The sequence below is a fragment of the Brachycentrus maculatus genome, unplaced genomic scaffold (assembly GCF_059751285.1).
Source record: "Brachycentrus maculatus isolate JH-2025_06_01 unplaced genomic scaffold, ASM5975128v1 h1tg001561l, whole genome shotgun sequence".
NCBI classification, from domain to species: domain Eukaryota; kingdom Metazoa; phylum Arthropoda; class Insecta; order Trichoptera; family Brachycentridae; genus Brachycentrus; species Brachycentrus maculatus.
Genome location: NW_028282189.1, coordinates 42282 through 57120, shown reverse-complemented (window position 1 = coordinate 57120; position 14839 = coordinate 42282). Strand labels below are relative to the sequence as shown.

The 14839-nt window shown below is 39.3% G+C and overlaps 1 pseudogene; it reads left to right on the top strand.

The window, feature by feature from the left end:
• Positions 1-7409: 7409 nt before the first annotated feature.
• On the top strand, positions 7410-10113 carry LOC148298823 (SWI/SNF-related matrix-associated actin-dependent regulator of chromatin subfamily A member 1 pseudogene; annotated as a pseudogene).
• The last annotated feature ends 4726 nt before the right edge of the window (positions 10114-14839 follow it).

Below are 14839 nucleotides of genomic sequence, written 5' to 3'. Positions count from 1 at the left end.
TAATGCTTATGTAGTCTTCCCTGATCAATCGCATTGCCTATAAAATTATCAGATGTTTGGGGTTCCTCCATCGAAAGAACATTATCCATCGCGATCTTAAACCAGAAAACATTCTGCTACAAAGTCAAGCCTAGCAACTAAAACTGTGCGACTGTGGGTTTGCAAGGTTTCTCCCTGAGCCTTTTGAAGATCTCACGGAGTATGTTGCCACCAGATGGTACAGAAGTCCTGAACTATTGGTTGGGGAGAAATACGGAAAGCCAGCGGATATCTGGGCTCTTGGATGCATCATTGGTGAGCTTGTTGATTCACAGCCGATGTTTCCAGGAAAAAACTAAATGGATCAACTCTATGTAATTCGCAAATGCCTGGGGGAACTTTCCGAAAAACAAAAAACTGCAATGAATAGGAATCCTAAATTCAAAGACCTAAAATGCCCTTCACTTCACAAAATAGAGACCTTATAAGCCCGATACATCGGAAAAATATAGAAAAATGCTCTAAACTTTCTCAAATTGTGTTTGATCTTGGACCCAGCCAAAAGGATTACAGTCGATTAAGCTCTCAAGCACCCCTATTTTATTCCCCTGAACACCCAAGAAGATCACCCTCAATAAAACAATCTCTTCCACTCAAATCGGAAACAAGGCTCTAATAAAGCAGAAATACCCGAAAAGTTAATCTCTAACGAAATTCCGCACCAAATCAAAAACAAAAACAACCGGTAAAGCGAACTAAAAAAACGAACAGATGAATAAACAAAGGAAGTTAAAAATCCAAGTAGCGATCATGAACACAAAATTCCAGAGTCCCAAGACAAAGTGTATTTTAAACAGCCCGATAATGGATCATTATTTGAGTCTTCGATACATCAGTCGAATATTTTCAATAAGACTAAATTTGGGCACATGAATATTAAAAACTCATAAACTAATCTGAACCCTGACAGTGATACAAATTCGAATTGGAGGGATAATCGTAATATTTTATAGCATAAACATTAATAAATGGGAGATTCCTCGAAACTATAACTAAAAAAGAGTGACAGGAATAAAATATCAAAGATAAAGTCGGAATAAAAGAAGATAAACTGCAACATCAATGTAAAGCCCAGCACTAATAGTAAAATAAATCGAAAAATGCATTAAAAATTCGCTTGCATTAATGAGACACCACTTTTGGAGTTCCCTGAAGCCAAGCTGCCATCGATAAAATCCATATCCGACAGTTTATCAGCCGAAAGCAACAGCAAAATGTTCAAGTACCGGCTCAACAGCAAGTACCCAGGATCACAAATTAACAATATTTACAACAGCTATGGCAATCTTAGCATTCTCGGAGAGAGCAAAGAACTCAGAAAAGTAGCCAATGTGATTCATAAAATCAAAAGAACTTGAATGAGTAACAATCCATACTTCATATCATTTTAAGCTACTTAAGTCAGGCATTTCGGTCATTTCTCTGACTTCTCCATCTTTTGATGGTGTTACTACTACTTTTCTAATTCTCTACTCTATTGGGGTGCCTATTGTAGTTCTGACTGCTGTTCGTTTTCGGCATTTCGTTACTTTTTTGCGATGAGGTTATCCTCCGAGTTCTATTTTTATCCCAAAGGCTCAGCCAATTCTTCGAGCTCCTTGATCCTCCTCATCTGGTCAGCCTTCACTTTGAGCTCGGCCAGGAGAGATTTTTACTTTCCTTTGTTCCCAAAGCAATAGGAATGCTTGTCAGTGCTGTGACAGCAGTTGTATCCCCACCCCAGATACATGTTGTACCAGCTCCCGAATATCGACGTATGATCATTCACTAATACATCTTCTTCATATCTGCTCATCACGATGTTCTTCTTGGCGCCAGGGACTTGACTGCCATGGTTGTCATCGTCATACTCATAGTACTTGTCATCCTCTTCTATGATCTCGAGGGGTTTGGTCGCATCAACGAGCCCATACTTTTTCAAGTTCTCATTATTGAGGAGGTTTCTTGTTTGGTTTTTGGTTTTGTTGCGATAGGCATTGTAAAGCTTCTAGGTCATAGTCGGAAGGGCACTTGTATTGAGCTCCGAGTGATTAAGTTAGACCTGCTGAATAGCGAACTGGTCCTGCCTGATTAGTTGTTGTCTTTCACTTGAGGCATCGAGGTTATCGAGTTGTGCGGCCACGTTGTCATAGCTGCGCATAGACCGAGACTTGGGATCGAAGTGATCAGAGTTTTCATCTAAATTCAGCAAATACTTTGCGAAGTCCTCTCTGTTTCGGACTCCCGTGAGGCCTTGGAATTTTTTGTTCTTGGCAGTCTTGGTAGGCAGATTGGACATTTCTTCGGCATCCACACTATGCTTATATTCCTGGTCGGGGTCTTCGTTGCCTTATTATAGCCTCGCTCTCTTTCGGATTTCCTCGAATTCTTCATACTACTTTATCACTTCCTTATACATTTCCGGCTCGTATCCATTCCATCTATCTCTCTTGCTTTCCCAATTGAATTGCAAATCCTTTATCACATCGTCACTGGCTAAATTCTGAGTCACAAACTTGGCAGCAACCTTCCTGGGCCGCTATGTGCATTATTTGCGTTTATGGCCTAGAGCCCCACAATTTTCACAGGCTCCCTTTCTGAATATGGTGGCTTGGTATCCCTTCTGGCCGCGTTGATACCATTATTATTGTTTTTTAGCTGACCCTGCAGATGGCTCTTCAGGAAATGGAGATTGCTACCTGCCGGATGCTGACTGGACATACCATGGCACTTGTTTGATGAATTTTGGGGTGTTCTCTTGTTGGGTCATCCAATTTATTATAAACTGCAAATTGAACTCTTTTAAATATTAATTATCAATTTGATTATTAGGGATCTGTTGTTTGAAATATTTGGGATCATATTGTTAACTAATGCAAATCAGATGCATTAAATATAAAGTTGACGTTTGAGAGCTCTTCCGTTAGTACTCATTACACAGATATTTGAATGCAATTTGAATACAATATGAATGCAATATGCAGATATTAACTGCAGATATATTAAATCCAGCAAAGCGCAGACATAAACATAGTTATAGAATAATGAACAACAGGAACAAACATCAAAATCCTACATAGTCTTCCAAATTAATCCTCTACATATACTCACTGGAGATAACACTTCGATTTCCCTGCACAATGTATCTCCAGATAGACAATTCGGCCATTACATCACCGGTCGGATACATCACCAACACCAAATTCGAAATTAACCAAACAGTTGATCTTTCTTTCTCTGAGCAAGACTAATAAATGTAAATACAGGTTATCATCTTGACATCCAGGGGCAATCAGTATCAGAGTGGGTTTGTTAGGCTCAAGGAAATGATTTAAGCTGTGATGATGGGCAAAGGAAAAGAGGAAATTTATAATGTTCATTTGAATAAGGCTTTGGATGCTAATGCGCGGCTTGTGTTCGGAGTCGAAGAGTAATCCAAAAAGAGGATTAATGAACTCTACTCTGATAAGACTGGCACCGAACCTCATCTCATGAGCATCCGAAATACAAACAAGCTCAACAACAACAACAACAACAACCTAACCACTAAGGATAGATTCCAAAGAGCCAGTGAAGATAAGCATGCCAAACATATCGACAACAGCTCAGTCTATCTAATAAACCGCCTTAACTCGAACAGTAGCCTGATCAACAAAGCCGAAAGAAACAAGCATGAATAGCACAGCGATAATAAATCTCAATACTCTCTGATTTCATATCACTCAAGGGGAAGTTCCAAACAAAAGCCCAATGAAAATGAGCACGATAATGCCGATATTATAGCCAGTCGGTTTTTGAATGCCAATAAAACCCGAGCCACCAACCACGCATTCAATCCGAGTTCGCACAAAAGTAAAAGCAGTTCGATCTCTTCATAGTCTTATAAGTACGCACATGCAAATGCAAACGCATCGAGGCTAGAAGAACAATCCAGAAATAGGCCTTATATTTCTGATATGACATTTCGCAACAACGACATCATCAGCGATGATCGTATTTGCAAAAACCATAATTAGGACTAACTCGAACTAAAGAAGCTGCTCATCATCGAGGTCGAGTATCATCAAATACTCAAAGATAACGAAAGTCTGAAAAAGCAGCTGAGCGAACTCTAGTAGTCACAAAAATAAGATATCAACAGCATCACCAAGTCCCATGAACACCAGATCGCAAGTCTCGTCGAAAACCATAAACGCAGCCTTTAGGCATAAATAAAGAAGTGGGAGGAAAAGCATAGAGAATAAATCAGCCAGCACAAATAGGATAGTGAAAATCTGTTGATGAAGATACAGTAACTATCCAAATCGCACTAAGCAGTCAACCAAGAGTGCAAGCTGGCGAAACAGCGAGCATAGACTCTCTAAAGCAAGACTCTCCTGAACATGGAAGCCTCCTTGAAAGAAAAAGAGCATCAAAAATTCATTATGTCCAACCTCCACGCCAAAATTAGCAAATACGAGAAAAGCATGCAATAGAGCAAAAACAGAATACAGTAACTCGAACAAATATCAAAAAATCGATAAAGGCATGATAAAAGCAAAGATCTCATCCTATCCAAACTGACAGAATAGTTTGAGCATGTTGCCAACCACCAAATGCTCTACTCTGCAGAGTCCTACGAGTAGCTCAACCTTAAGTACAGACAGTAACTCGAAGCCAGTCAGTCAACCATTATGGAGTTCAGGTCTAAATTCGAGGATGCGGTTCGATAGAAGCAAAAGTACGAGCTGCTCAACAACTAAATTAAATAAAAATACCATAATGAGTGCAGCAAAAGCAAGAAAAGCTGTGCCTAGCTCGCAATCCGGCAATAATAAAATAAATAGCTCAGCAATTAAAATCAGTTGTATCGTGCAGAAATATAAAAATTAACCAAAAATGATTAGGAAATGCAAATTGGGATGCAAGAGCTACAGGCAGTAAACACCCAGCTCCAGGAACTCAACAAATAGCTGGAGTATCAGCTCGAAAAGTGCAAAATAGCTCTCTAGTTGGAAATCAGTGGCAACCTTACCACACACTCGCAGTGTCGGGAACAGTATGAAAAACTCCAAAGCCTCAACACTGCCCAGCACCAGACCATTTAATAGCAAATGTAGGAGCAAATCGCGTCTGAAAACAAGCTGGCTGAAAGAGATCGAGCTGTTTATCAGCTCAGGATCTAAGAAGCCAAAAACAGGGATAAAATTAATGAAATGACTCAGAAGGAATTGATCCTGGAGAACACCAATGCTCGACTATAAGCCCAGATCAAATAGAAAACAGCACTGAACGAGGCCCTCTAAGCCAGCAGGGAAGAGAAGCTCTCCACCATCACTTCGCTCCACGTCAAGATCAGCTCCCTAACAGCAGAGTACTCACTCGCCAAAAAGTAATCCGAACTTCATCAGAAGAAATAAGAGGTATTCGCACAGAAGGAAGCAGAGCTCAAGAAACAGCTTTCAGATAAGAGTAGCAAGCTGGCGGAGGAAACGGCAGAAAAATAACGACTCCGGGGCAAAATCAAGCAATTAGAGAGCCAATTTGCCAAATTTTAACAGTAGCTAAAAGCAACAAAAAGAAATCACATCCGAACAAAATAAATCGAGCTGAAGATCGTGGAAAGGGAGTTAGGAACCATATTTATTGACAAATCAATGAGCCCCAAAGGCGACAAACACAATCAAAACAAATCAGACAACCCTGACGAGAAACCATAGTAACATATCGTATCAGATGTCATCAGACACTATAAACAAATAAAATAGTAACTAAAATTTCGAGCAAGCCAGCTCCAACAATAGTTGCAATAGAAATGCAGCGAAAATGCCTAAAAAGATGAAATAATAAAGCACATGAACGAACAGCTACAGAATATGTAGAATTAGCTCGATGAGAGTGAACAAATAATAGAGAAAAAGCATGAGCTCGAATTAGTTAGATAAAGCCAGATGCATCTCATGTAAAATGACCATACTGAACTCATTCAGATTCATTAGTAGTATATCTTTGAATTTAACCGATACAAAATCGACAAAGAGAAGTAACTGCTTCAGTGCAATTAGCAGATGAATCAGCTTTATGCAGCCAACGAGCATCTGAAAGAAGAAAGCAATAGAATTGTTCAATCAGTCTTGAACCAAAGGTCTGAGCTTGACAAACTGACCAAAGAGTATGATGTCGTCCTGGAGAAAGAGAAAGCAGGACAGAGGAGAATATAGAATATCACACAATAATTAGAGCATGTCAGTAAGTTGCTTAATAAATAAAAGTAACAAACGGCCAAGCTCTTGAGCAGTCAGTATGAACTAAAAATTAAATCAGAAGAGCTCGAACATAGAAACAACTCTTTAAATGATCGCGTGTTAGAGCAATCCAGGGAAACCATGCATGATCGATAGCTGATTGCAAGTATGGTGAAGAGTCAGGAGAAATGCAGTCGGGAAATGCAAGAGAAGTAGGATAAGCTGAGCGAATTGGAGAGAAATTGGCAGGCTGCTTCGATCGAACTATAGAACATGACCGAAGAAAAGAACAGTTTCCACACAGACTTCAAGGCTCTCAAGAACAAGCTCAAAGATAAGGAGAAATAATACAAAAATTTACAACAAGCTCTCACCCTCACTGAAGAAGCCAATGAAAAACTAACTAAGAAAATACAATAAAAGACCCGCAAACTCGAGGAATACGAAAGCAAAGTTATGGAAGCCAAGCGTGAAGTGCAGTAGCACCTCATGCTGAAATAAAAGTAATCCAATAGCAGCGAAACGCAGATCAATGAGCTGACGACGAAGGTCGCTACACTCCATAAACAAAATTAGGCTCTCAATGACAGTCTGACTTAGTTAGCGAAAAATTACTAAGACAAGAGCCTCGAGCTGACCCAAGAGAAATAATAAAACTACAATGAAATCAAAATGCTGAATGTTGAAATCAGCAGGTTGAACAAATAACTCCAGGAAAGCAACAAAGCCAAAGCCGATATCCTCGTGCTTTATTAATAGTAACAAAGCAAATACCTTTAACTGCAATTAGAAGCTTAAAATATCGAGGAGAAACTGTATCAGTTTTCGGGAAGGGCCAGCGAATGGTAATAAGCATATCGCGATCTTGCACATAAATTCGAAATTGAGAATTCTATGAAGAACCAGCAATTACTCGAAAAGTAACATGCGGCAATAAGAGAACATTAAAGGGAGCTGGAGAATGAAAGGATTAAGATCTACTTGTTAGAGTCACAGCTGTTGGAGAGAACAGAGCAATTGCATCAAAAGAATATCGAAATATAGAGGAATACTGTAGAATTCTCCAATTCTATAGAACAAAGCAAGCTCACGAGCGAGCTTCACTCAAGATAAATAGAAAGGAAGATGAAATCAATCGAGCAATAACTCTTGCAAAATCAGTAAAAAATGTTCACTCAAAAAGAGGAGCAGGAAAGGATAAAGACCATGTACGAAAAGCTGCTCATACAGAATAGAGTGATCTCTGGCAAACAGTAGGAATACATCCAAAATGCGAGCAATGCCGATTACAAACTCCAATCGTATAAGCATAAATAAGAGCAATTACATAATAAAATACTATCAATATAGTCGTAAAACTATAAGCTGCGCCAGTAGTTGCTAAATAGCCGTTGGTAAACATAGAGAAAAATAAAGAGATCAACCAACCAGATTCTAGCTTCTGTCAACCAATAGGACTCGCTTAATAAACAGCAGCTACATTAACTGTTTCAGGACATCGAAAGCAGTGTGATCGATGACATAAATCAGGAGGGTTGATTCAAGCAGAGTATCCATTTTACTTTTTTTATCTGTTTATAAGGCTCGATATGAGATCAAAACGATTCATAGTATAGTATTGTATTGGATAGTATAGTATATTAGTATTGTATAGTGTAAATTCGAAGTTTATATATTATTGATTTAATTTAGATTCCCCTCCAAAGTTATGGACAGCGAGCGTAGGAAACAAAAAAACAGCGAATTGAAAAAAGCTTTAATGAAGCAGTTTCATCGATTCAAACCTCCTCCCAACGCCAGCCGATAGTAAACAATCCAATGCCTCGTCAATTTAGCATAGAATTACACGCAGACTTTGGTATCTCGGTACCAAGGTGCAAAGGCTTCAGGCCCGAACTCAGAGAAAAAGAGAGGGCACTTCTAGTAGTAGTTAATCGAAGAAAAGCATCTGTTAGAGGAAGAAGAGGCAGAATCTGAAGAAGTATTCACAATACTTTCCGAGCAACCATCGGTGCTCAAAGGAGGAAAGCTCAAACACTATCAGTTGGTCGGGCTGAATTGGATGATCAGCCTGTACGAAAGTGGATTAAGTGGAATTTTAGCTGACGACATGGGGTTAGGAAAGACTATTCAGACCATTTCTATGCTTGGCTTTCTCAAATAATTCAAAAATGTCAGAGGCCCCCATTTAATAATCGTGCCGAAGATCACAATTGGAAACTGGGCCAACTAATTCGCGAAATGGCTTCCCGAGCTCAAAGTCATCAAGCTTATCGCAACTAAAGAAGAAAGGTAGGAGACATTGAGCAAGTATGTCACAAATGGAAAGTTTGATGTCATTATCACGAGCTATGAAGGGGTGCGAATCTGCCTTAGTAATCTCCAGAAAATCAAATGGTGTTACGTGGTTATTGACGAGGCCCACAAAATTAAGAATGAAGAAAGCCAGCTCTCCATCAAAGTCCGCACACTAAAAAATGAAAGCAAGCTCTTGCTCACAGGTACTCCCTTACAAAACAAGCTACATTAATTATGGAGTCTATTGAATTTTTTGCTGCCAGAAATTTTCAGCAACTCCGAAATGTTCGATCGATTACTCGAGGATGACAACCCAGCAGAGGAGAAGACCGAAGAAGAAATATAAAAAAAGAATGTGCATATGATTCTACAGCTGCATAAAATTCTAAAGCCTTTTATGCTTCGAAGGACGAAGGCAGAGGTTGAGAAGACATTGCCCCCAAAAAAATAAATCCATATCTTTGTCGGACTGACAACTCTGCAGCTGACTGTATATAAAAACATACTGCAGACTCGCAAGACGACCGAAGATGAGAAGAAGATCTACTTGAATTTGTTGATGCAGTTGAGAAAAGTCTGCAATCACCCTTACCTGTTCGAAGGAGTGGAAGACAAAGATGCACCGGAGCAGGGAGAGCACATTATCGAATCCTCCGGCAAGATGATTATTCTGGATAAACTTCTGAAAAAACTGGCGATTGAGGGCGATCATCGAGTCCTGATATTTTCTCAGATGACCATGGTGATGGACATTTTGGAGGATTACTGCAATTTCAGGGGGTTCAAGTACTGCAGGATTGATGGATCGACGGACATCACATCCAGAGATGAGCAAATTTAATAGTTTATGAGGCCCTAATCCGACAAGTTTGTGTTCCTGCTCAGCACAAGAGCAGGCGGACTTGGCATCAACCTCACCTCAGCTGATACCGTCATCATTTACGATTCAGATTGGAATCCTCAAATGGACTTGCAAGCCATGGATCGAGCCCACCGCATTGGACAAAAGAAGAGAGTAAATGTGTACCGATTGATCACCCAAGACACAATCGAATAAAAAATAATAGAGAGGCAGCAGGTCAAGCTCAAGTGGGATAACCTGATTATCCAGCAGGCTAAATCCTCAACCCAAAAGAATAAAGCCCTCACCAAGTAATAAATCAAGGATATGCTGCAATTCGGGGCCAACATCACGCTGAAATCCGAAAAGGGCACAATCAAGGATGAAGATATCGATTAGATCTTAGCGCGTGGGGAAATAAAAACCAACTAAATGAATAAGGCGCTAGACTTGAAGATCAAGTAACAGGAGAAAAGCCTAACGGACTTCTCAATGAACTCGATCAACATCTTCGATTTCATGATGACTGACGAAAAACAAAAGCGAGAAGATCAGCAGGCTTTGGATTAGATTATTGCTCGCAATCTAACTTAAAATGATAACGAAATGAGGACCAGGAGAGAAAAGCTAAAGAATGTGAACTACTTAGTCGATGTTTCGACCAAAAAGGAAATCATCCGATCCGAAAGAAAAATTGTCCTACCCGACTACCATTTCTATCAGGACAAATAGATCTTGCTCTCTCTACTCGAAAAATAAGAAGAATTTGCATTGGCTCCGAATTCCGAGGGCAGTAAAATACCTTTAAGTGCTGCTGAGGCCCTGCTGAAGAATGAGCTCTTAGAAAGTGGGTTCAAAACATGGACAAAAGGGGACTTTCAAACCTTCATTTCGACCTCATAGAAGTACGGAAAAGACAATTTCAATGAAATTGCTAAACAAGTTGGGAAAGACCTAAGTGAAATTAAATAGTATCATAAGGCTTTCTGGTCGAGAATCGATGAGCTTGCCGATAAAGACCGCATCATCAAACAAATCAAAGCCGGAGAAGAAAAGCTGGAAATGAAAAAGTATAATATGCTGCTACTGGCTTGGAAAGCGAGCAATTGCTATGAAATTGATTTCAACCCCCAGATATACACGAAATTTAAATCGAAACTATTTTCCATCGACGCAGATCGATTTCTGGCTCAATGCGCCAACAAGTACGGGGCGAAGAGCATGACTCTCATCAAGGAGAAGATACGGACCGAGCCGATGTTCAGGTTCGACCATCACTTCCGCTCGAGGACAGAGAGCTAGTTGAGTAAAAGACTCACGAGTCTCTACAAACTGCTCGAAAAGTAGAAGGATCACATCGAACTTGGCTTTGATAACGAAATCCTTAAGTAAAATAAGAAGAAGTCCAAGAAAATGAGACAATAAGAGAAAAAAGGCGAAATGCACGAAAACCATCCATCTAAAAACGATGAATCGAATGCTGAAGAAGCCAGTAGGTAAATCAAAAATAAAAAGAAAGCACACGACTCCGAACCGAAGTTTGGACATCAAAACTAAATGGCGACTAACAAGGCCAATCACAATAAAAAGGTCGAGTCTCCTGAGCATATTGAGATTTCCGACTCGGTGGAATGAGTGGATGAGCGAATGATCATTTTATTGAGATAATGCGTATAATTATAGTATAATATGAATTCGCTTAGTCAAAAATAACGAACTTCTTTGGTAAATGACCATCAGTTCGATGCCTAAGCCCTGAATGACATCGAAATATGTCTAAATCTATACAAAAAAAGGCAGTCTCTCCTATTGGCAGGCTAAGCTCTGAAAACTGGCAAGAGTGTTCCTCAGCTAATTCGAGAAATGATGCCCGAAATTGACTCGTTTATATCTTAAATTTTGGAGAGGTATCGAAGAGGCTTTTTAATCATAAAATAGGACAAGAAATAAGCCTTTGAGAACTGCTAATAAAAACAGTTCGAGACTCACGCCAAACCGATAGATAGCAGCCTATAAATTTCAAAGATAAGCGACTTAAATATGACTGAGCCACAAACCCCAGGTTTCGATAATAAGAACAATAACAAAAATGTTGAAGAAACGACATAGCCCCATTTACAAGGCAGCCTGATAGCCATTGCATAATACTAAATTAGTGAATTTCGGCCAATCCTCAATGAAATTACCACAGTGCATTGCGAATTATCGAGCCAAACCAACACTGCCCCACGCCTAAAGTAATAGAAAAACTATCTAAGCCGCCGGATAAAGAAGTAAATCATGAAAGGATATGAATTCCTATGATACACATTATTTATATGCAACTTCAACTAAGTAAGTCTGTATGAATAGAGATTTTTGTTGAATAAGCTGATTCACTATTGTAGTTGTAGACATAAATATCAAAGAGATATCGAAAGATATCAGTTAAATCATATGGGCCTTCTAAAATTATTGTGCACAAATGGCAAATGTCTTTCAGAGGTAGCTTTGCGGACATTCCTATGCTTCTGGTTTTCGACTATCTGAAGCAGCCAGTGAAGCTGCTTGATTTACTGTTCACTCATTTTGACTTTGTCTTCATAGAATATAATTTATCTTTCTAAAGGCTTTACTTTACACTCCACGAAATCATTCATTAAGCGTTCACAGTCAAGAAGCTTTACATACTACTGCTAAAGTTGATAAATTCGATCTTCAACTTCATGATTGGAAAGAGATGGGAAGTATCCTTGGTGGCTTGCATGGGATCCACTGGGGTAGAACATGACACTAGAGTTATTCCTCAAGGAATATTTCATTTTAGGGGTTGTTGCATGAGTGCTGTGGTCATCAATGGTGGATTTTGGGGAGCAGCAATTCATTTGTATGTTATTTCGAATAAAATATATAAGCACGATCATTAACATCTTATTCGATCGTATGTATTGAAGTATTGGCGAACTCTCTCTTGGCCAAATAATTTATATGTCTATTATCTCACTTTTCTGCTATAAATGTCCGATTTATGGCATATTCCTGGCTATAGATAACACAGTCTTAGCCTTTAACTTTAAATTGCAATATCAACAATAAACGAGGAAACTAAAAATAGTTACTCAATTCCCATTTATTTAACTATAATGCAAGGTAATACTGCAGTCTGAAGTACCATAGCAGTTTAAAGTGATGATGCAGGCTCAAGTAGAGATGCAGTCAGAAGTGGCGCAGAAAACCCATCTTACAATATCAATAAATATAAATATGAATACGAATATGGATACGAATATGGATACGAATATGGATATAAATATGGACAATATGGCTGATGATAGAGAAAGTAGATCGATAGTAGAGAATATAAATATTAGTAGCCCACTCATTGTAGTAACTGACTGTTATTAGTATCAAAATTTTGAATCTAGCGGAGAATCGAAGTTATCGTGGATAAGTTTAATCTCTCCGACTGCCGAATCTTTAGCCCCATTACAGTCAATTGCGATATAATGTTGTGAGCTGCTTGCAGGCCCTTTCTTTTGCGGTACAAAGGGAAAATGGAAAATTTTTATGGGTCCTTCCAACTCTATATGATATCGCCTCCTAGAATACGACTGAACGAGAGAGGAAGGCAGTTGAAGGTCATTTCATAGAGGATTATTGCGACGGACCAGAAATCTATCTCCGCGTTGCTCCATCCTTCTGAGGCTCGCAGCAGACATTCGGGTGGAGAGTAGGGCATTGTGCACCCCAGGCGCTCGTTTTTCTTAGCCTCTTCCCCAACTATCGTAGACTCCCCGAAGTCAATAATCTTCAAATGTTTTTGGCCGTCCCTAATATCGATGAGAATGTTTTCAGGCTTTAAATCTCGATGGACAACTTTGGATTAATGCAGGTTGTGGACTCCTTGGGTTAGCTGCAACCCCATGCTGATTAGCTCGCTAAAATTCAAGCGCTGCTGGCTTATCAAGTCCTTGAGAGAATAGGAGATGTACTCCATATAGAGTTTTTCCGATTTGACTTGGCACTCGTAGTACTTGCCAAGATACTGTTGGGCTTTGACCTTTTTGACGAATTCGATTTCCTTGAGCATTTTTTATTCGAGCTGCTGCTTCGATAGCTTGCTCGTACTCCTGGGCTACTTTGCGGCTAGATAATGTACTGTGCTAGAACCCATTTCGGTTTCCGTTACTAAGCATTCCTGCCTGGAGACATGGAAGAACCCTCCGAATTTCTGAAATTCTTGGCTGTTTGACTCTGACGCTTCTTGAATTCGGTACACCGACTTGATTGCACTCTAGATGGGCGAGTACTGGTCGTCTATCTGTGAAATATCAGAATCTTTAAAGATTTGGCGATAATCCTTGCTGGATAGCTTCGATGTTTGCGAATCCTGTAAGGCCTGCATTACATTCTTGCGCATGTTAAGCTCTTTGGCTTTGAGTCTTCTTTGTAGGCTATTCAGTTTAAAAGAATAGCCAATAATCTGGAGAGTTTGCTATAATCTTTAGGCAATATCTTCCATGTTCTTTATATACAATCGCTCGCATTCTAACTCTGAGCCGAGAAACTGTCTCTCAAACATAGAATACATTTCTATCGATTAAGTTTCCTATGAAAACTGAAATTTGATGCTGCGAGAATTGTTGTTCATCAGCTCCAAAAAATTAGAATGGTAGGGTTTAGCGATAGTGAAAGGTCTGCCATTTGCACGCATGCAGACTGATTTTGTTAGCATGCGACTTCCTGAAAAGGATGTCTCTTTGTTCATTATGACAAAATAGAGCGAATTGAAGCAAAGCTTGTTTATGAAATCTTTAAGGCTAGACAACTTACTGGCATTCTACTCACTCTGGTACGAGGAGCCGACAGTAAATTGCAAATCCGAAAGGCAATCGATTTCAGAGTGCGTATTCATCTTACTAATTACTATATTCATTATAAACTGGGGCTAGAAAAGCAAAACATAGACTGTAGCATTTGACATTGAAAATAAACAGATGAAGGCCCGATCAAAACCGACTGATATTCGCTAGTACTATTTTCCGATCTGAATCAGACTTTAGTTATGAGAATCCATGTGAGCCTACTTTTCAATATTAAGCATATAATTCAGATATTTGTAGGCTACTTTAATTAGCGTTTATTTGGAGAGATCCTGCCGCGTCCAGGAAGAACTTATTGTTTAAATCTCATTGCTAAAATATTCATTATATGCAGCTTTATTATATTATTATATAATCTGTAAAATCACTTTGCGGATTGGTAAGCTGCTCTCAATTCTTTGCTATATTTGCACTCGGTGACGCTGACCCTTTTAATTTCTGATTAATATTATATTTGTGGCCAGTTTGAGGGATATTACGCTGCCTTCATTCTTTGTGGGCAGATTCTTCATATGGTTTGTGCATCGATAGTCGATGATAGGGACCGATTATTTTTAATGGGGCTCTGCATTCTGGAGACTTTAGTTTAGAGCGAA